Source organism: Choloepus didactylus, chromosome 1 (assembly GCF_015220235.1).
Source record: "Choloepus didactylus isolate mChoDid1 chromosome 1, mChoDid1.pri, whole genome shotgun sequence".
Classification (NCBI taxonomy): Eukaryota; Metazoa; Chordata; class Mammalia; order Pilosa; family Megalonychidae; genus Choloepus; species Choloepus didactylus.
In genome coordinates this window covers 3540570-3561447 of record NC_051307.1, presented here as the reverse complement: position 1 = coordinate 3561447, position 20878 = coordinate 3540570, and the positions used below count along the sequence as shown (strand labels likewise).

The following is a 20878-nucleotide window of genomic DNA, read 5'->3' as shown; positions in this document are numbered from 1 at the left end:
TGCCCTGAAATCCCCTGACCCAGGATCTTTGTGGTTCTGGCTCCTTCCGCTCCTTTCACATCGGCTCAAATGGCACCTCCTAGAAGGACGTCAAGCACGGTCATTTCAGTCACTCTTGCTCACACCATCCTGTTTTGTTGTCTTCATTTCAAATTTTTGCCGGTACTTCTACCTCCCATCTTTCCCCCTCTATGAAAGCGTCAAGAGAGTGGGGAGCTCACCTGCCCGGCCTCCTATAGAATCCCTGGTGCTTAGAACATAGTAAGAACTTGTCATAGTCTGCCACGGCTGCAACGATGCTGTGTAACAAGCATCCCCCCAGTCTTAGTGACTTACAGCAACAGGCATTTATTTCTCGCTGGTGATCCCGCAGGTCCACTGAGACAGCTCTGCTTCAGGCCAGAGGTCAAGTGCAGGGCTGCTCCTTAGGCCCCTTTTCCAGCTCATGGTCTCGGCGAGGTGGGTGGGGGGGCCAGAGGCCAAGCCAAACACGGGGGCAATTGGAAGCCTCTGCTTGCGTCCCGTGAGCTCACGTCCCCTTGGCCAAAGCAAGGCCCGTGGGCACAGCCCACCTCAGCCGCCCCCGAGGGCATGGAAGGAGGGCTTCTGTTTAGTCAGGACCTGCTGAATGAGCAACTGACATGCAGCATGTGGGCATTTCCTGCAGGTTCTGAGGAGGCCGAAGGAGGTCTGTGTGAAGAGGTGCCCTTCTCCCAACCCCGGGGTGCCTCACTCCCCATGGGCATGGGGGGTCAGGGCTCCACTTGCTTCCAGCTCCCCTGCCCCAGCGAGGGGAAATTGGACCAGCAGATGCCCACGAGGGCCTGGAACTGGAGGAGCTGCTCCTTAGGGTTCTCAGGGCTGCGGGATCCTGAGCGTGACTCTCCCCAAACCCCCTGAATTCTTAAATTCTCCCCATTTGAGCCACGGCACCTCTCCCACCTGGGCCTGGCAGACCTGGGGCTCCCGGTTGAGTCCTGTGGACACTGGTGAGGACAGACTCACAGACCCCTGCCCCCCGTCAGGTCCCTCGGCCACACCCACCTGCTTCCTGCCCACCTCACTACCTCCTGCCCCTCCCTGCCCCTGTCCCCCCACCCCCCCACATACGGGGTGAACTGCAGGGCGTTTCCTGAGCTCACCGTGGGCAACGATCAGGGATTCCCAGTTACCTAAGGGCGAGGCAGAAGTGCTGCCCAGGGTGCCCGAGCAGGTGGGGGTGGGGCGGGGGGAGGGGAGAGCAGGAGCAGGCCCGGCCCTGCAGATTCCCTCATCCCACCCCCTGCCCTCCGGCCCCTGACCTCTGACCTCTACACCAGCAAGTCCCTCCTTCACCTTAAATGCCCAAAACTCCAAAAACCAGTTGAGGACCAGAAAGGAAAACTTTGCTAAGTGCAAAGGACCCACTTCCTCTGTCTGTCTGTCCATCTGTCCAACCTTCACTCACTCAGCCGACTGAGGCAAGCCCGATGATCTTGAATCCATGCCAACAGGAGGACGGCCTTGGGCCAAGGCTCCCTAAAGCCCCCCGTTCAGTCTTCTCAAAGTGAGACGGTGGGATTGGGCCCCACCCAGGTCACAGCTTAGAACCACAGAGGCCGTTTGGATCCAAAGCTGACCCCCTGTGCCTCCCTCTGTCCTCCCCCTCCCTGCAGGGCGTGCTCTTTAAGCCTGGCCTCTCCACACACAAAGATGAGGGACTCACAGCCCACCTCAAGCAGCCCCTCCACAGAGACCCTTTCTCTAAGGTGGACCCTGAGTCCCCAAAACCTCAGCCACTAGAGGGAGGGAAGAGAGAAGACCCCTGCTTTGGGGGACAAGGAGGTTGGCTGGGCACCCCTGGTCTCCACAGGCTCCCTCGCCTCTGCTCCCCGGCTCCCTCCCCAGCCCCTCTTGTACCCCTCTCCCTACTGCCCCCAGCCACCCCCAGCTGTGGCTCTAGCACACCCTGACCCCCTGCAGCCCATTGCTCATGCCCATGAGGACACTTAGCACCTGCCGCCTGGGCACCGCTCTGACGTCCCTGCAGGCCTGGAAGCACCCGCCTGCCCCTCCCCAGAGTGCAGCGCTCCTCTCGGTACCCGGCGGCTCTGCCTGGCTGGTTTGCCCAGGCCCCGCGACAGCTCAGCTCCTCATCAACTACACCACGAGCTGCTGGGGCTTTGTCCTGGGGAGCTGGGGGCCTACGCCACCCCCCGCCCCCACCCCACTTCTCCAGTCGTAAGAGGCCTCAGCCCGGGCTGGGTTGGTCCTCGCCATTGTAACAGCTGTTGAAGTTCACCCACAGTCCGGGCTCCAAACGGGCTTCTGTGTCCATCGTGGCTCAGTGGCTCGTCCCGATATCCTCGTGTTATCTCCACTCATCCAGAAGCGCGGAGCCCCAAAAGGCTCAGCCTGAGCCTCAGAGGCCCCCAGGCAGCTGCAGCGCCCCTCCAGCCACTAGGGACTTGAGCCCCACAACGTGGGTTTTTCATTGCCTCCAGTTGCACTCAGTGTTAAGTGTCTGGAATTGAAGAGAGAAATCGCAGCCTCACCATGTGACATTGTTACTCCCTGTTGCTCCCAGTCTACTTTCCAGGGCCTGGGCTGCATTCCCAGCAGCTGGACCACACTCCTCAAATGGGGTGTGCAAATCCTAAACAGCCCCCAGGGGAGGCCAGCACTCCTGCTCAGGGACCCCACTGTGAAGACCAGGGCTAGAGTGAGAGAGAGAGAGAGAGAGAGAGAGAGAGAGAGAGAGAGAGAGAGAGAGAGAGAGAGAGAGTGAGAGAGCAGGCGAAGGGTGTCAAGCAGAGGGGAGAGTCGGGAAGGGAAGGTTCTAGAACCACTGGGGGCTCAGAAACGTCGGATACCCAGCCTGTACCCCAGACCAATCAATCAGACATCTGGGGGCGGGGGCCCAGCAGTGGGAATTCTCCCCCAGGTGGTTTCAGTGTGCAGCCAAGTACTGACCTGCAGGCTCCTGAGCACACCTGGCGTTTGCAGACAGACAGGTGAGGGTGGTCGGGAGACAGGTGGAGGGCAAGGTGGGGAGCAGGACCACTCCCCACAACGAACCAACACACGCTCGGCCCTGACTGAGGTCACTCCAGGTGGAAAAGGGAAAGGCTGGTGTCTGCACTCTGCCACGGCCACCCAGGTGAGATGGAGAGGTGAGGGGAACAGGTGACCAGGGGCAGGGCGGGACTGGGTGTCCGTGTCCTCCATCGACAGGACACCCAGCATGCAGAGTCGCTGCTCCCCGACGAGCACCCTCCTCGGCTCTGATGACGTCTGCACGAGCCTCATTCCTAGAACTGCGCGTCCATGAAGCTGCTGCAATAGTGGGGGCCCAAGCAAAGGCGAGGGGAGCTTGCGGGACTGGAGCCGAGTAAGGAGGTGAGCAGCTGGAGCTAAAGACAGAGGCAAGCAGCGTGGAGCGTTCTTGGGGGCCGGGGGTCCTCGAGGGAGGGCACTGTGGTTGCCTGGCTCTCGGCAACTGAACCTGAGAGGCTGAGAAGCCGGTGTCCAGGGAGGGGCCGTTTTAGGACGAATCCTCCAAGGGTTCTGTGTGGGTGAGTTGGCAAGAGAGCCAGCACACGCACGCATCCTTCCTTGCTCTTGACAGAAGTCATACGGCATAGGCACAAATGGGCAACATTCGGTTTGTTCACATATGTAGGAGTCCGGGGCACCGCTGCTTGCTGCCTGCTGGAGCCAGCAGAAGGGACTCCCTCGTGCTGGGGGTGCAGAGCCCACCCAGCACACCTTCTGGAAGGTGCCTCCACATGACCCCAGGCACACGGCTTTTTATATTCCCAAGGTTAAGTCCAGTGAAGAGAGAAGTGTCTTCCCAGTGGCAGCCACACAAGTCCAGGCCTCACTTGAATCGGAGCAACGGGAGACACCTACAGACACCTGGACTGATGGCTGTGTCTTCGAGGAGGGGGTTCGGCTGCCCCCTCCTGAGTTGGCCTCTGGGGTGGGGGTCCCCACTGTCTGGGTCTGGGCTGCGTGTCCCACTCGAGGCCATTGGCCCACATGGGCAGTGCCCTAAATGGTCCCTGAAGGAAATGCAGAATTAGAAGCAGCGAAGCAGCTAATGCAGAGCTGGGCAAGGTCACCCAGCAGGGCGGGGGCTGTGCCAAGGTCACCCAGCAGGGCGGGGGCTGGTCAAGGTCACCCAGCAGGGTGGGAGCCAGTCAAGGTCACCCAGCAGGGCGGGGGCTGGTCAAGGTCACCCAGCAGGGTGGGGGTTGTGCCAAGGTCACCCAGCAGGGCGGGGGCTGGTCAAGGCCACCCCAGTGGAGTGGGGACTGGGACCCAAATCCAACCCCCTGGGAGCCAGGGGCCTGGTAACACTGCTGCCACCCCCCCGGCTTCTCCCCACCTCACGCCCACTAGATAAACGGAGAACAGGCTGGCCGGATTCGGGGAGAGGCACTCGGCGCTGCGGAGGGTGCGTGAGCTGGTGCAGCCGCCGGGGAGACAGCGGGGCATCGCCTCAGGAGGGTGGGTGGAGAACGCCCACAGGACCCGGCCATCCCCCGGCTAGGGACGCACCCAGGATCCCTGAAAGCAGGACTCGGACAGACACCTGCTCACCGAGGTTCGCAGCGGCGTTGGCGGAAGCTGCCCAAGCGTCCCTCAGCCCACACGGCGAGGTCCACGCGTGCGAGGGAGTGTCGTCCAGCGCGTAGAGGAATGCGGGTCCGGCTCATGCGACAACTGGGTGCACCGTGAAGATGTCACGGCGAGGGAGATAAGCCAGACCCAAAGGGACGATGCTGCGTGACCTCACTGACAACACGCGAATGCACAGAGATGGAGCCGAGTTCAGGCCCCGGGAGGGGTTGAAGGCCTGAGGGTGCCGGGTGCCCCCGGGGGACAGAAGAGCCCTGGTCCTGGGTGGGGGGACCGGAGCACAACGCTGGGAGTGGAGCGTATGTTTGAAAAGGGCTGAAATGGGAAATTTTATGTTGTACCACAATAAAAATTTAAAACAAACAAAACCACTCTTTGCAGAAGACGAGCCGCGAACTTTCCTGAAACCTGGAGGTGACGCACCGGGGGCTGGGTGGGGAGCCGCAGGGACTGCACAGTGTCCCCCGCTCGAGAGACGCCCTCCTGCTGTGCGGCCCGCAGAGCCGGGGGGCGGGGCTGTCTGCACACCTGGAAGCAGGTAGCTCCTGTGGGCTCTGCCTCGGGCCTGGGCAGGTGCCAAACCCTCCAGGGTCTCAGTCTCCACATCTCCAAAAGAGGACACAGCATTTCCTTCCTTGCAGGGTGATGTGAAGATCCAGTCCTCAGGGAAAGGCACACGCTAGGGCTCATTAAAAGTTGCTTTATAAAGACAGGTGCACAGGGTCCTGCACGGCTTCCCCTGCACACTGCACTGCATCCTTCACCTGAGCGCTGCACGCTGGGCGGCAGTGCAGGCCGTGGCCCCCTGACAGCGCTCAGGACCCCTGCCCCCACCCAGCTGGGCAGGGTGCCACGCTGGCTGCTCTGAGGTAGAAGCTTTGGGTGCAGGGACCCGAGCTGGGTGGGAGCCATCGGCCTCCGCGACACTCGTCTGCACCCTGTGGGCCCGTCCCCTCCACGGAACCACAAAAGGTCGTCCTTTCTCTCCTCCTCACCTCCCGGGTTGGAAGGAGGTGCCCGACTTCCTCCCCCGCCTGGCCTCACTCAGGGGGGCTGAGTGTCAGGGCTCTCCTGGGATGCAAGTGGCAGGCAGCCCGCAGGAGGAGTACAGGAACAGGTCGACCTGGGTGGTCACAAATCCCAGGGGTGGGAGTGAGATGGGCCAGCCTGCAGACGGGCTTTCTGCCCAGGGTGGGGAAGCCCATGGCACCATTCTCAGGCCCCGGAGAGGGGCCTTGTCCAGGGAAAGCCCTGGTCTGAGAACCCCGGGGCCAGGAGTGGCAGATGCTGGACTTGTGGGGCCGCTCTCCCACCCCTCCCTCGGGCAGAGATGGCAGGGGCAGCCTGGGCCAGGCCAGGGCACGGTGTGGGGCCCTCACAGCCTGGCAGTGATGATGGGGAGGCTGGTGTCGTGCTGAGCCCACCCTAGACAGAGCAGGAGCCCCCCACCCAGCGGCTGGGGCTGCGGCACAGAACAGCCCATCCCCACCCCTCTCAACCAGCTCACCCAAAGCCCGGGCCTGCGAGTGCCAGGACAGGTCGGAGGGGGTGTAGGCCGCGTCTGTCTCACTCCAGCGGGGTCAGGCTAATGGGACAGGGGCCTCTCCCCCTGGGGCAGGTGTCAGACCACCCCCTCGATGGAATAGACCAACAGGTCCCCTCTTTGGCAAAGTCTTGTGCAAATGCAACGTGAACCCACCTCCACACAAGACCCCGACCCCAGCCCCAGCCCCTGTGCGCTGTCTGCAAGCCCCCCAAGGGCTGGAAGCTGGGCGCCCCAGGGGCTGGGGTCCCTACTTGGGGGAAAAGTGCCACACACACACCCAGGGCGGGGTGCAGACCCGGGTCTCTGCCGTCTGTTTGTCCCTCCTTGGGGGTTTTAAGAAGCCTGCGTTGGGGTAACCTCACTGCCCTCCTCATGTGGGACCCGACTCCCAGGGGTGTAAGTCTCCATGGCAACATGGGATGTGACTCCCGGGAAGGAGCCTGGACCTGAAATCATGAACATCTTCTTGACAAAAAGGGGGAAGAGAAAGGAAACAAAATGAAGTTTCATTGGCTGAGAGATTGCAAATGGAGTTGAGAGGTCACTCTGGAGGTTATTCTTATGTGTTATATAGATAACACTTTTAGTTATTAGTGTGTTGGAATAGCTAGAAGGAAATACCTGAAACTGTCAAATTGCAACCCAGTAGCCTTGACTCTTGAAGACGACTGTGTAACTATGTAGCTTGGACCGTGTGATTGTGCAAACCTTGTGACTCACACTCCCTTTATCCGGTGTATGGATGGATGACTATAAAAATAAGGACAAAAAGTAAATGAATAATGGAGAGGGATGGGGTGGGATGATTTGGGGTGTTCTTTTTTACTTTATCTTTTATTCTTATTCTTTTTTGTGTGTGGTAATGAAAATGTTCAAAAATTGACTGTGGTGATGAATGCACAACTGTGTCGTGGTGCTGTGAACAATTGTACACTGTGGATGATTGTATGGTTTGTGAATATATCTCAATAAAATTGAATTATTTAAAAAAAAAGAAAAAAGAAAAGAAGCCCCCCACCGTGATGCGCCCACGACTCTCCCCTCCACTGGTTGAGGGCCTGGCACCGGGTCCCCTCCCACAAGGTGCAGCCTGCAAGGATGTGCCATGTGCCCTTCCTGGGGTGCTGGGGGTGACACAGAGGGCTGGGGACCCCTGACTCCCAGGGCCCCCAGGCCCCTCCTAGCTCAGTGTTGCTCCCCTCCTTTCCTTACTGTTGGAGCCAAGGCTCTCTTGCTGTGGACTCAGAATCTCTGGAGCTCAGGAAATGGGGGCTCCTGTGGGCCCCTATGGCCATCGGCTGGCCAGCGAGCCCCTGGGCCTCGAGGCAGGCCCTGCTCCTCCCCCTGGCCTGGCTGGCGGGCCCACCCCGGGACCCTCAGCTGCTCCAGAAAAGGCCTCTTGGAGCCTACCCCCAGCACCTGTGAAGGTGACCTCACTTGGAAGTAGGGTCTTGACAGGTGTCCTCAGGTTAAGATGGGGACCTCCTGGATTGGGGGACCTGATCACTGACCAGCGTCATAAGAAGAGGGACACAGGGATGCTGAGAGGACGGCCATAGGGGGACGAGGCCGAGAGGAGAGGTGCAGCCGCAAGCCAAGGATACCTGGTGCCCCGGAAGCTGGTTTTGGAGGGAGCAGGCCCTGCCCCTGCCTTGGGCTGGGAGAGAATAAACTCTGCTGTGTTCAGCCCCCAGCTTGTGGTTCTTTGTTACGGAAACTGAGACACTGGCCCTCCCTTGGGGCCGTTTCCTTAGAAGCCCCCGGTCCCTGCCTTGGAGGAGGGTCCTGTTGTCCCTCCGCCTGTCCCCACCCAGGGCAACTGGGGGAAGACAATGCTGGAAAACCAGCCACACCCCGCTCCAAAGTGGGGGAGCCGAGCTCTGTCCAGGTAGCCCAAGCGGGCGTGGAGAATTTGCTCAGTTTCTCTTCTTTGAAGACGTGTTTCTTTCCTTTGCCAGGAGCGGAGGAGACAGGCTGGGGCTAGCTGTTTCCCCAGCTCCATGTCCCCGCAGGAGGCAGGGAGGCTGCAGCCTGGCAAGGGGACAGGTTTGCCAGACTTCCAAGCTCATGGATTCCCACATCAGATAAGCTCCGGACAACCCCGGGCACCTCGTGGCATCTCGGGTCGGCAGGGGCTCTCCCAGGCCCCATGGGGCCAGCACAGCTCCCAGCCACTCGGAGAGAGGAAACTGAGCTCTCATCTCCGGGCCGGGAGGTCGGGGGTCTTTATCCAGGGGCCTCCTGCCCTTCGTGATGGTGCACTTGGCACAGCCCCTCGGCGGGGCCGGGAGGGGTTTGCCACCAATGCCGTGTACGGAGCTGCCCCTTTGGAAGGCCATGTGCACCTCCAGGGGTAGCCAGGAGGGTGGATGCTCCTGGGACAGAGCCGCTGGGGAAGGCTGGGGGTCCCCATGGAGGTGGGGAATGGGAGGCATGTCGAAGGGGACGTCCGACTTCCAGGCTGTGGCTGAAGGGGTGGGGGGCCCCTCCCCAAGGCTCTCGGGCCTCCTGCCTTCAGAGGGTGGTGGGGGGCTGCTAGTCCTCCCCAGAGCCAGCAGCTCCTCCCCCCCCAACACAGGCAAAGAGCAAGTATCCCAGGACCCGGGGATGCAGGCCAAGCCCAGCGTGTGGCCTCGGGGACCCGCAGTGCTTTGCCGTCATCCTTATTTCCTTGGTTCCACATCGCATGCAGGGCAGTGAGCGCTTGGAATGGATTCTAGTGTTTGTGGTTGGATGGGTGACTGTTTCTTGGGGCAACTCTTCATGCAATTTCAGTAAATTCTCCTTTGGCGACACGGTCCCATGGGTGCCACGGGGTCCGTGGGATGAGAGGAACAGAAGGCACAGCCCCCACTGACGGGTGAAGCTGAAACCCAGAGACGGGCCGGACGGGGCGGTCAAACGGACAGCACAGAAGGCCGTCCCTCCGCTGCCCCTGTTCTCTGTCTTGTCTCCTCCCCGCGCTCCCCACTTCTCTTCTTAAAGCCACTTCAAGGCACCGTCCCAGAACCGCTGGATCTGTCTTGGGATCCCGGGAGGGCCGGGGAGGGGGTCTTGGTGCTACCAACTCCCCCAGAGCTCTGCCTCTGCAAGGTGGCCCCGCTGGCCTCAAGGAGTGTGGACATGCGTGACGAGTGTGGACACGTGATGAGGAGTGTGGACACACATGGACGTGCATGATAAGCAGTGTGGACACCTGTGACGAGCAGTGAGGACACGCATGACGAGCAGCGTGCACCCCAGCTCCAGGCAGGCCCTGAGCCCCTTCGGGCTGCCAGGACACCCCCTCTTCCCAGGCGCTTTTGGTCGTTAGGCCGTCACGGGACTTCTGGTCCTCTCCGTCCCACCTTCCAGGGAGCGGAGGGGACAGAGGTGCCCCGGCTCCCGAGTGACCACCCGGAAGCGGAGGTGGGTAAGAATGCTGCCCTTCTTCCTGGGCCCCACTCCTCCCCAGCACCCAGAAACCAGCAAATCCTGCTCCACATGGAGGGTGAAATCCCAGCACCCACGGGCCTTGCATTGCCTGGGAAACCTGCGTCCTCGGGGGCCCTTCACCCAGCGGCTGTGTTGGCATCTGAGGTGCAGACAGGGGCACATGTCGGGGCACAGCCTGAAGCCCCTGGACCCAATCACCAGTCCCAGCCCACCCACAGGGGGGCAGCCACCCCCAGCAGATGCCGGAAAGGCAACGCGACGCAATTCTCCCCGTCTGTTCCCATCACTTGCGCCCAGGGATGCCCTTTGCCCTGTGGGGGTTGGGGTTCGCGACATGAATTCCACCGTGTGGCCACCTGTCGGGGCAGAACCGTGTCCACGTCCTCACACCCGGTCCCATGAAGGGGCTGCATTTGGAAAGGGGGTCTCTGGAGACATGCATGGTGAGGAAGAGCCAAACTGGAGCCGGGCGGGCCCTGGGGTCCTCATAAGAGGGGAGAGACAGAGAGATACATGGAGAGCAGACGCCACGTGGCGATGGAGGCGGAGAGGGAGCCAGGCGGGGAGCAGGCCCCCCTAGAGCCATGAGGGAAGATGACGCAGTGAGCCCCCGAGAAGTGGGGGAAGGGGTGCCCTCCGAGGTGTCAGGGTGTCGGGCCACCCATGGGGGCTGCTGTTCTGCTTTTGCCCAAGGGACACAGCTGCCCTCTGCTCGCCCTTCTCGCCGGGGCTGGGGTCCCAGTGCCTCTGCCCCCCACCCCAGGCGCCCCTGGGCCCTAGCCAATCACCCCGGGGCCTCGTGCAGGGGTGGACGCTGCAGGGGCTCCTCAGGGGGTGAGGGGTGTCTGTGCCCTCCCCGCCCACTGTCCGGGCCTCACCCGATGCCCTCGGAAACTGCTTTCCGGAGCCGTCCGTGTCCCCGTGCTGCGGCCGCCTTCTGCTGGCTTGACTTTCTGCCACCCTCTGACTTGGGTTTTCTGGGGTTGGTGTCAGGGCCAAGTGGAGGCCCCTTGACCTGCTCTCCGCTCCATCGGGGTGGCACTTACCCGTCACCTCCAAGTGCTGTCCTGGGCACGTCAGGGGTGGGGAGGATGTTGGGACAGAAGCAATCGCTGCCCAGAGGGAGAGGCAGAGCAGGTCCAGCACTCCTGCAGGAGGGGCCCGGCCGCCACGTCCTCGGCCCTCGAGGCTCCGGGGTGGGCTGGGGGGTGCAGAGGTGTGAGAGCCATCGGCAGCGGGAGCAAGAGCCCCGGCCATTTTCCGGCCACCATGAAAACAGAAGGCCTCACTGAGAGGTTTCTCACACACGGTCCAGTTTACACTGAATTTTACTTAGAAAGAACATTCCACTACAGTTTTGTGCCAATTGGTTTGCTTCTTTGCTGTCAAGCATGAAGATTCAATATTTTGGAAAAGTTCATGGTGTCACCAGGGCCTCCTGCTTCCCCCGAAGGCCTTTCCTCTTAAGTAAGGCAGCCCTCAGCTTTGGGGGTGCTTCGCAATCCCACTGGAAGTCACCCCAGGATCTTGGGGGGCTTCTCTGCCTCTCCTGCTCTCTACCACCTGGGACCCAGGGTAGCTCGGATCCAGGATTCATGGGCTTGAAGCAAAATCATAATCACGACATGTAGATGCAGAAGTGGCTATTTCTTCAAATGAGAAGAGAAATTACAGCAAAAGTCACATTTTAAATCCCATGAGCATGACAAAACCCAGGGGAAAAGATAACATTTTTTATTAAGTAATTGAAAGATAAATCTCCCTTTTTTCTACATTTTTGGCTGATCTCTTTGTAGAAAGTGTTATAGTATTTCCTATGAAGAGGCTGAAAAGATAATTCAGGCTTTCCTGTATCAAAACATGTTTTTAATTATTGATACAGTTGATCTTCATTGTTTGCAGATTCTGTATTTACCAACTCACCTACTCGCCAAAATTTATTTGTAACCCCAAAATCAATATTTGCAGCACATCTGTGGTCATTTGCAGACAAGCTCAGGGTGGGGAAAAATTTGAGCACGTGGCCAGCAGAGTTTGGACCAGGCGCTGCTCCACCTTCTGAGCTCTAGGACTGCAGACATGCATCCTTTTTGTGGCCTATTTAGTGCCATGACTTTCACCGTTGGGTGCTCTTTGTTGGTGATCTCCCTGTTTAAAACACCCGCCCGGTGTAGCTCTGAAGTGCTGTCCAGTGCTCCTAAGTGTGGGAAACTAAGACATTCCTCACGGAGAAACTACCTGTGTTAGACGGACTTCGTTCCGACGTGAGTCATAGAGCTGCGGGCCGTGAGCTTGATGCTTATGAATCAACAATATGCATTAAATGAGGGGACGCATGAAATATGCATAAAACAAGGTTTTCAGTATTTCAGTATTTCAGTTGATGAAACTGTGTGCAGAGGCTGGAGCCTCACCCCGTGTCTCCCAGAGCACTGCCCGGTTCCGTGTTTGCTGAGTCACTGTTCACAGGGACTTTAAAGAATGATAACTACTGTGAATAATGAGAATTGGCTGTAGTTAGAAAAGGTTTTTTACTGATGAGATCACGCATATTTTTAGGCTCATCAAATTTAGGGAAACCCCTACAGAGGTGTTTCATTCAGTTTTCATTTGAACAATCGGATTTGAAAGATCTCTCACAGATCAGCTTCTGGCTCCTCCTTCCAAACCCCCTTCCTCTATCACTGCACATACCCCTGGGACCGAGGACACTCGCTTTGAAAGAAGGGGAGACATTTACAGCCTCGCCCCGAAACAAATGCCCATTGCTAATGGAGGGTCAGTGAATGTGGGTGGACAGCCACTCCGAAGCACAGAGGCGTTGCCTCGTGATTCTCCAGAGAATTTTTAAAGAAGTTTGTTGAGATAATATAAAATTTGCCATTTTAGCCATCTTTAAGTGCATTAGCTATATTCACAGTTCTGGGTTGACATTACCACCATCCCTCACCAAAACCTTTCCATCTCCCCAAACAGAAACTCTGCACCCATTGGGCACTAACCCCCACTTCCCCTCTGGGCTGGCTTGGAGCTCTTCTGTGCCCCAGAGAAGGCCACATTCTTTTAATTCATTCTTTTGGGGGCAGACCTGTTGTGGGTGGGACCTTTAGATTAGGGTATTTCCATGGAGATGTGACCCCACCCACTCAAGGGGGGTCTTAATCCTTTACTGGAGTCCTTTGTGAGATGATAAAAGGCAGAGACATTTGGAGAGAGCTGAGAGAGGAAAGCTAGAGATGCTAAGAAGGACCCACAGAAGCTGAGAGAGGAGCCACTGGAACGAGGAGCAACGAAACCCAGGAGCGAAGGACCAGCAGACGCTGGCCGTGTGCCTTGCTATTTGACAGAGGAACCCCGGATGCCAGCTGCCTTTCTTCAGAGAAGGTATCCTCTTGTTGATGCCTTAATTGGGCCATTTTCACGGCCTTACAACTGTAAATTTGCAACCTGATAAATCCCCACTGAAAAAAACCAACCCGTTTATGGTATACTGCATTCTGGCAGCTTTGGCAAACTGAAACACCCTCCTTCCAGGCCCGGGTTCCCTCTAATCCACTTTCTGCCTCTGTGAATTTGATTATTCTAGACATTTCACGTAAGTAGACTCATGCTACATCCTCCTTTTGTCTCCGCCTACCACAGAGGATTTGGGGTCTCTTAGGGTGCTCCATGCCCAGCCCCAGCAGCATCTGCCTGGAGCGAGTGTCCCTAACGGGAGCAGGGAGAGCGTGTGCTTGCAGGCGTGGTGTCAGCCTGGTCCTCCCCTCCAAGCCTCCCTTGAATAATGGGTGACAGTCCCCACCTGAGAGGGGGAACACCCTCCCCAGGGAGCAGCACACCCCACCCCCACCCCCACCCCCAGCAAACTGCCCTTTGGTCCCCACAGTGAGCTGGGGGCACAGCACAGGCACTGAGTGGACTCGGGGACCTGGAGAAGCAGGCAGGGGACGGTGGGTGGGTGTGCGTGGCCTGCGTGCACCTGTCACCCGGGCTAGGCGTCCCCGTATAAGCTGGGCACGGAGCGGCCTGGGGCAGGGGCTGTGCAGAGCCAGCACTCCTAGAGACGGATCGCGTTAAGGCGCAAAGGAGGCACGTAAGTGAGAGCACCCGGGCGATGGCAGCGTACCTGGCGGGAAACGTGGAGCCCATTTCTCCCCCAGCTCCTCCTTGAGGCGGCTCAGAATCGGGGGCTATCCCAGCGTTCTCAGAGCCCCCCAGTAACGAGGCGCATCCTGAGCAGGTGATGCATCCGGTCTCCATTCCCGCCAACCCATCCGACATGGGAATGTCCAAGAGACGTTTTATACATGTTTTGCATTTTAAAAGCTTCAGGAACTGCAAGAAAAGGAAAAAGGAAAACATATCTCAACCACGCAGCAAAATGAACGCACGCTCCTTGTAGAACCTTCTTTCAATCAACACATTTTTACCGAGCGACTTGAGTGGGGGACAGAGCAGACGCTGTCCCAGCCCTGGGGACCCGGTCAGTAATGGAGCAGACGTCGGCCCCCAAGAGATCACACGCTCAAAAGCCCCTGACCCCCGACCCCCACCCCCACCAACACAGAGCGGTACATCATGGCGAGCATGGAGGGGTGTCTTCAGGGCCCCAACACTCGAGCTGGGTGGGGACGGGGTGCTGGAATGAAGCCGCCCTGTGCAAGGGCCCTGTGGTCGGGAGGGGGCACCTGGGAGGACCGGGAGGGGCGAGGGCAGGGACAGGGTGACCGCGGGCGGCCGGGCGGGCGGGCGGAAGTCAGTGCCGTCTGTCCCTGAGGCCGCCCTGGGGTCTTCTCTCCAGCCTGGGGGTGGTCGAGGCAGGTTAGTCTCGTCTGCTCTGGGGGTGCCCAGAAGTAGGGGAGCTGCAGTTGAGAGGGGTCAGGGAGCAGGTGAGGGTCGGCACGGCAGGTGCCGTGGCGCGTCATGCTGGGGAGTGTTGGGGGTTCGGCCACACCTGGGTCAGGAGCAGGAGGTGCCAAGGAAAACTCCGCTTCTAGAACCATGGGCTGGGGTCACAATAGTCAGGTTATGCTGCAGGAACAGCCCCCAGACCCCAGGGTGCAGCACTGCCCAGACTCGCCCGGCAGTGCTCTCAGGAAACACGAGGCAGGGGCACTGCTGGGAGCCACGTGCCCTCCAGCTCACACCTTGTTGGCCAGACCAGTACCCGGCTGTCGATGGTCAGGCCCGGGCATGCTTGGTCTCTTCACATCCACCGTGACTGCTGCCACGGAAGGCCTATGGGGGGAGCCTGGGGGCCCTATCCCTGCTCTGCCGCCACCCCAATCAGGACCCCTCACACGTCCCCCTCCTGCCTCACATGCCTCCTTTCTTTCCTACCTAAGTCCTGTGCATTTTTCCAGATGCCTCACGAATGCTGCCTCCTCCAGGAAGCCTGCCAGGCCTGGCCTGCCCCACACCATCCTCAGCTCTATTCTCTTCACATTCTCTTCCTCTGCAGCCCCTGGCAGGTGAGCCGGGCGGCGTGGCTGGGCTCCACCCTGTCCTACCTCAACCCCCTGCTGCCAGGGCCACACCTGACCCAGCCCGTGTCCTCGCTCAACGAGTTGAAGCAAGTCAGCAGGGAGAGACCCGGCAAAGCCACCGAGCAGAGCCCTGGGGGAGAGAATCGCCGTGGCCGATGTGAGGCCCCTGTGGTTTACAGACAGCCCCCCACCGCTGCATAGCCCCGACTTGTGGTCACCGGGCAGGCAAAAGCCATTTCTGGAGAGAACTGTGAAGGCGGCGTTGTGGGAGGGTGGCTTTTCCCAAGAACTGGGTGGAGCTGCTTCTGCAGGCAGCTGTCCTGGGGTCCCCCAAGGTCCCCACCCACAGTCATGTCTGCTCCAGTCGGGGCACCCCCACAGGCCAGGAGACCTTGGGGGGCTGGTATTGGGCGTGAGGAGCAGGAAGGGGGCTGGAAGCAGGGGAGCACCAAGGCTGCAAGGTGATTTACCCAGGACCTCGGAGAGCAGGCAGGGGCCCCCGGCTCACTCAGGACATTTTCCACACCTGGGAGGCCTGGTTGGGGGGTGGGGGTCCCAAGGGCTCGCTTTCTGAGGAGACACACCCAAATGTTAAAGGCCGCGGCTCTCGCTGATTCTGTTTTTCTTCTTTCGTCTAATCTGTGATGGACATGTTTTCAGCTGGCCACCTCTTGTCACCGAGGAAAGGCACCTTTGTCACCCTGGCTTTGGGGTCCCTGGGGGCTCCCGTGGGCACACTTCTCCCCCAGCCCTCAGCTCCTCTCACAGGATGCAGCCCGGCTGTGGGGCTCACTCCTTCTCCCTGCCAGGACCCCGACCACCACCACTGCCAGGGCGGGCTGTGGGGCTGTGGGCACACAGGGAAAGCTCATCGTCACCGAGCCTCAGCATCTCCATTTATAAGCTGTGAGCTAATAATCTCTCCCTGACCTCCAGGGACAAACGGTCAAAGCAGAGGTTGCAACGTTTTCCTCGCGCTCATGAGCAGGTGGCGGGAGGGACACGAGGGACAGCAGCTGGGATGAGGGGAAGGCACCGGCTTTGCTGCCAGCCAAGGGAGTGAGGCCCGAGGCAGGCCCAGCCCAAGGGTCTGAGTCATGACTGGTTCAGGCAGATGAGGTGATCCCAGCTCCCTTCAGGGCTGGCCGGAGGAGGAATGGCTGAGACCAGGACGGTCAGCTGGAGGTGGGGAGGTGGCTAGGGATGGCCTCCTTCCCTGATCAAGAGAGACCTACTCAAGGAGAATGACTCTTTCCTTCCTGCCTCTGGACACAGTCCTGTGTGGATGTGAGGCTTAGATGTGATGTTCGGAGCTGTGGCAGCCACCTTGTGATCAGGTGGGGAAATCAAGAGAATAGTTGAGGAATGGCCCAGAACCCAACCCTGAGTTTCTGAGATAACCATCCCTGTTGACTGAGAAGCCCTCTTACCCCAGGCCTGTTAATTGAGCCACTTCGTTAACTCGGCCACAAGCAATCTAAGGGATATAGCAGGAAAGAAGGTACAGCTGGTTCTTGCTATTTGCAGTGGTTATGTTCTATAAAGACGATGTGTGAACACTGAATTGGCCACAACAGGACCATTGCTCCTGGGGAAACACAGGTTAGACTCCTGCTGGCCTCTGGGCCCAGCATTTTCATCAACCATTCAATACATAACCTTGCTTTACATGCATCTCTGTTTAAACACACCTCATTTAATCTATATTGTTGATTCACTAACCTTGAACTCCCAGCCAACAGCTGTGACTCACTTCTGGGCGAAGCTAATCCAACACACGCAGTTTCTCCGTGAGGCACGTCCCAGCCTCCTCGAGCTTCAGCACTATGCTCAGGGCCACTCTGAACAGCAAAATCACTGACAAAAAGCACAAAAGTGCAAAAACCCTGGCACTCAATGTACTTTGGAAAGGACCCATGTTTACGGTGTGAGAGCTGGAGCAAGCAGGCAGCGTGTCGCCTTGTTTGACCTCAGCTGGGAATGACTCAAATTTTCCCCTGCTCTGCGCATGTGCATGAATGACTGTGAAGGGGCACATGTATTGATTTGGGGGTTAAAAAAATAAATTTTAGCAAGCAGGTGAACTTGCAAATCCAGAATCCTTGAACAATGAGGATGGCCTGTCTGGGAATGGTCTGTGGTTGCCGTCCCACGGGTCCAGGACGCAAGCTTGGAGAGGGACACAGTGATCTCGCCCAGGGAAGGGTGACAGGTCAAGAAAGGAGGGTGGGGGCAGTTCACCCATCTGCAGCCGCTCGGAAGCCCCAGCTGCACCGCCACCTTGTTCCTTCCTGGACGGCGGAGAGAAGGCCCCAGACCCTTCCCTCCCTGAACCCTTCCCCTCTCAGCTCCGAGCTCTGTGTGGCTTCCCCAGTGCCCACTGCACCCTCTGCCTCCTTGGCCGGACCCCAGCCTGGCATTCATCCTGTCAGTTTTGCAGCCTTGTTGGACCGTCCTTGCCAGGCCAAGGGTCACGGCATGTCCAGCGTTTGTCTGCGCAGGCGGGCACGGGCACCAAAGCTGGCACGGCTGCCTCCGGGCTGCCGTTGCAGCTGGGCCGTCGGAAGAGGGAGCCGGGGAGAGGCCTCGGCAGCAACCGCTGCAGCAGCTGCACCTGGCCACAGACGTCCAGGGGCACGGCCAAGGGTGACTCAGCGACCGAGGAACGTATCTGATGAATAAGCCCCCGTGGGCGGGCACGACTCAGCCTGTCCGGCCTCCTGGTTGGGACACGAGGAGGCAGGGGGAGATGAGGGAAACTCTCAGGAATGGGCCCCGGCTGTCCCTTCCCTCCGCCCTCTGCCCGCCCTCTCCTGCGGGTCCCGATGGAGCAGGGACACTCGGGCCCAGCCCCTGCACAGCCTCACCGCACCCAAGGTCACCACCAACGTCCAGCTAGACCGTGGGGTGGAGGGACGGACAGCAGCCAGGTGTCAGACCAGGGGCGCGGGCCAGGGCCAGCGTGCGCAGCACGGATCGGCTCGGAGAAAGCTTCTTGCTGGAAACCCGCTGCCCCACCCTCGGGCGTCTGACCCCACGCACTGGCCCCCGGGCCAGCCCACATGCCGGATCTTGACTAAGGAGGGGCAGGAGGAAGCAGGGGCAGCTGCTCTGCTCGGAGCATCCAGCCCCTGCCTGGGAAAGAAACACTCCTTGTGGGCACAACGTCCCATACAGCTCCCAGGCTCTTGCTCACCACATGTGAACCGAAGGTGAGGGGCGGAAGGGCTCAAGGTCACAGCAAGTGAAGGTCATGGCCAGAGCGGTCGGGCTTTCTCTGCAGTGATAATGCAGACCCCTTTGGAAACGTGGCCCTGACCCCCGTCCCGGAGGTGGGTGTGGAGGGGGTGCAGTGCTGTCCCCCCAGCCCACCCCCACCCCGTCCTCGTCTGGTCACTCACCTGCCCCTCGCTCGGCGCCTGCTCCCCACGTCCTCACGGTCGTTTGCACGGCCGGGATTTGGAGCGTGTCTCTGTTGGTTTGTCACTGTCCCTCCCCACTAAATGCACGCCCGTGGTCGGGGGAGTCACAGCGTGTTTCCTGCCCTGTCTCTGGAGTCTAGAATAGAGCCTGGCACACGACGGGCACATATGAAGTACGTATGGTGTGCAAGGGAGCCCGTGCCAGGTCCTGGACCTTCAAGAGGAAAGTCACTCAGGCCACCCCAGGGGAGAGGCTGGGGTGTAAGAAGACGGAGAGCAGGGGCTCCTCCAGGCCAAGAGGCCAGCATCAGGTCAGAGGAGGAAGCCACAGGCCGGACCCCAGTCCTGGTTCCAGAAGTTTCCCTGAGAAAGGCTAACAGGCTCAAGTGAAGACTTAAAAATAAATGGAACAGGAGAAGTGATGAAAACAGGGCAAGCCAGTGAAAATTCCATACAGCATGTTTGGCAGAAACGAGCCAATCTGATGGATTAAACTGATCCCAGGTTTAGGTAGAAGATTTGGGGGAATAAAGGTCAGGAGGAGAAACAGGTGGGGGTGCAGAACCTGAAGGATGTGGGAACCATCACCAGTTTAGGGCCCGGAGATGGCAAATGCTGAGCAGCGATTATTAACCTGTCAGTAGGGAGAGGGAAGAAATGGGCCGCAGAGAACCCAAATCACGGAGCGCAGAGGCTTTGCAACGAGGCAATCCTGGCTTTGCCACTTCCTGGTTGCAGGCAGGATGTTGCATCTGCCCGGTGACCACTCAGGATCCCTGCCTCCTCTGTAGGGCGTTGTAAGCATCACATGCGGTCGGGCACTGTCCATGCCCCATGCAAGAACGGATTCACTAAATAGCAGAAGCCGCACCTCCACCTGCGTTGTCAGCAGTGACGTCATCACCAGCATCACCAGCATCGCAGCACTGGGTGGCAAGGGCCCAGAATGGACCAGAAAGGGATGAATTTGAGAGACATTACAAGGGAAAAATGTACAGGCTTAGAGAAGAGATAAATGCTGGGGGAGAGGGAAGTAAAGGAGAGCCGGGAGAGCCAGGCGGCTGCAAGGATAGGCGACTGTGATAAAGGCAGAACCCTTGGTAGTGGGGGTGGGTGCTCCTGGCAGGTGGTTGGGGCTTACAGAAGTGGAGCGAGAGGACCATTGGGCCTGGGAGGTGGAGCTGGGCCACCACGGGCAGAGCCATGAGGGTGACTGAGTTGAACGTTGATGGAGAAGCACAGAAGTCAAGCTCCAAGCCTCCATTCTCAAGGGTAGAAAGAGATATGGGGTCGGCAAAAGATTCCGAGAAGGAGGGAGCCAAGAGGTAAGGGGAAAACAGAAGAGGAGATTTGGAGCTTGGGCATTTTGTTGTTCTGTTTTCAGTGTTTTCTTGTTGTTTTTAAGATAAAGACAGCCTTTGACTCTTCAGTGACCAGTGTGGTCAGCCCTCTGTTATCCGCCAGTCAGAGGCGTGGACCCCTCTGGGGGAGTGAGTATTTACTCTGGTCTCTATGGTTCTTTTCAACACAATGACCAGGAGACAGCTAAACACTGAGACACGAGAAGTGGGAAAACGTGACCCTTAACCAAGAGGAAAAACTTGGCATAGAAGAAAGACTCACACACAGCCCAGATGTCAGAATTATCAGGCATGGGCTTTAAAATAACTCTGACCCATATGTTAAAGAAGTTAAAGGAAAAGATAGAGTGAATAAAAGGTGGAGAATTTCAGCAGAGAAGTGGAAACTCTGAAAGAGAGCCAGCGTGCAGTCCACAGCTGAAAACAGCATCGGAATCTAAGGATCCCTTGTAGGGCCAAACAGCAGACGGACGTCAGCACAGGGGCCCAGTGAGACGTAGGAAGTCACCCCAGCTATGTGGCTGGGGGAGAAAGACGAGCTCCGAACCAGGGCAGCTCGTCATAGGTGTATTTCCCTTCCATGAATTCAGCAATACATTTTGGCCAAAAGTGGGTCAACGGAAATTATTCAAAGTGCAGCATAGAGAGAAAGGGTATGAAAAACCAAACAACCAATCAAACAAACAAACAAAAAAAAAACAACAGAAAACAGACACATGGACAATTACAAACCGTCTAACATTACGTAACTTGCGGGACACTGATTACGTGCTTCAACTTGGCGGGCCTGGGCTGGGGGACCGGATCCACCCCTGGGGAGGGTAGTGGGCACGGGCGACAGCGCCCTCTACAGCCCCCCGGGCCTGGGAAAGTGAGGCCGGAGGCAGGCCCCATTTCCTCACCCAAAATATACCAATGTTAGGGGAGGCTTGCCGGAGGGAACCGCCTTTTCCCCACCCCCTTATCTTGCCCGGACACTCCCCGTTGCCAGCGCAACTCCCATCA

The 20878-nt window shown here is 58.6% G+C and overlaps 1 long non-coding RNA gene across 1 annotated transcript; it reads right to left on the bottom strand.

Annotated features, from left to right (window-relative positions):
• Positions 1-10955: 10955 nt before the first annotated feature.
• On the bottom strand, positions 10956-17352 carry LOC119533562. Its single transcript, XR_005216926.1, has 3 exons — positions 16813-17352; positions 13731-13939; positions 10956-11253 (listed from the first exon to the last, which is right to left on the bottom strand). It is a non-coding gene; the product is annotated as an uncharacterized LOC119533562 (long non-coding RNA).
• Positions 17353-20878: the final 3526 nt, after the last annotated feature.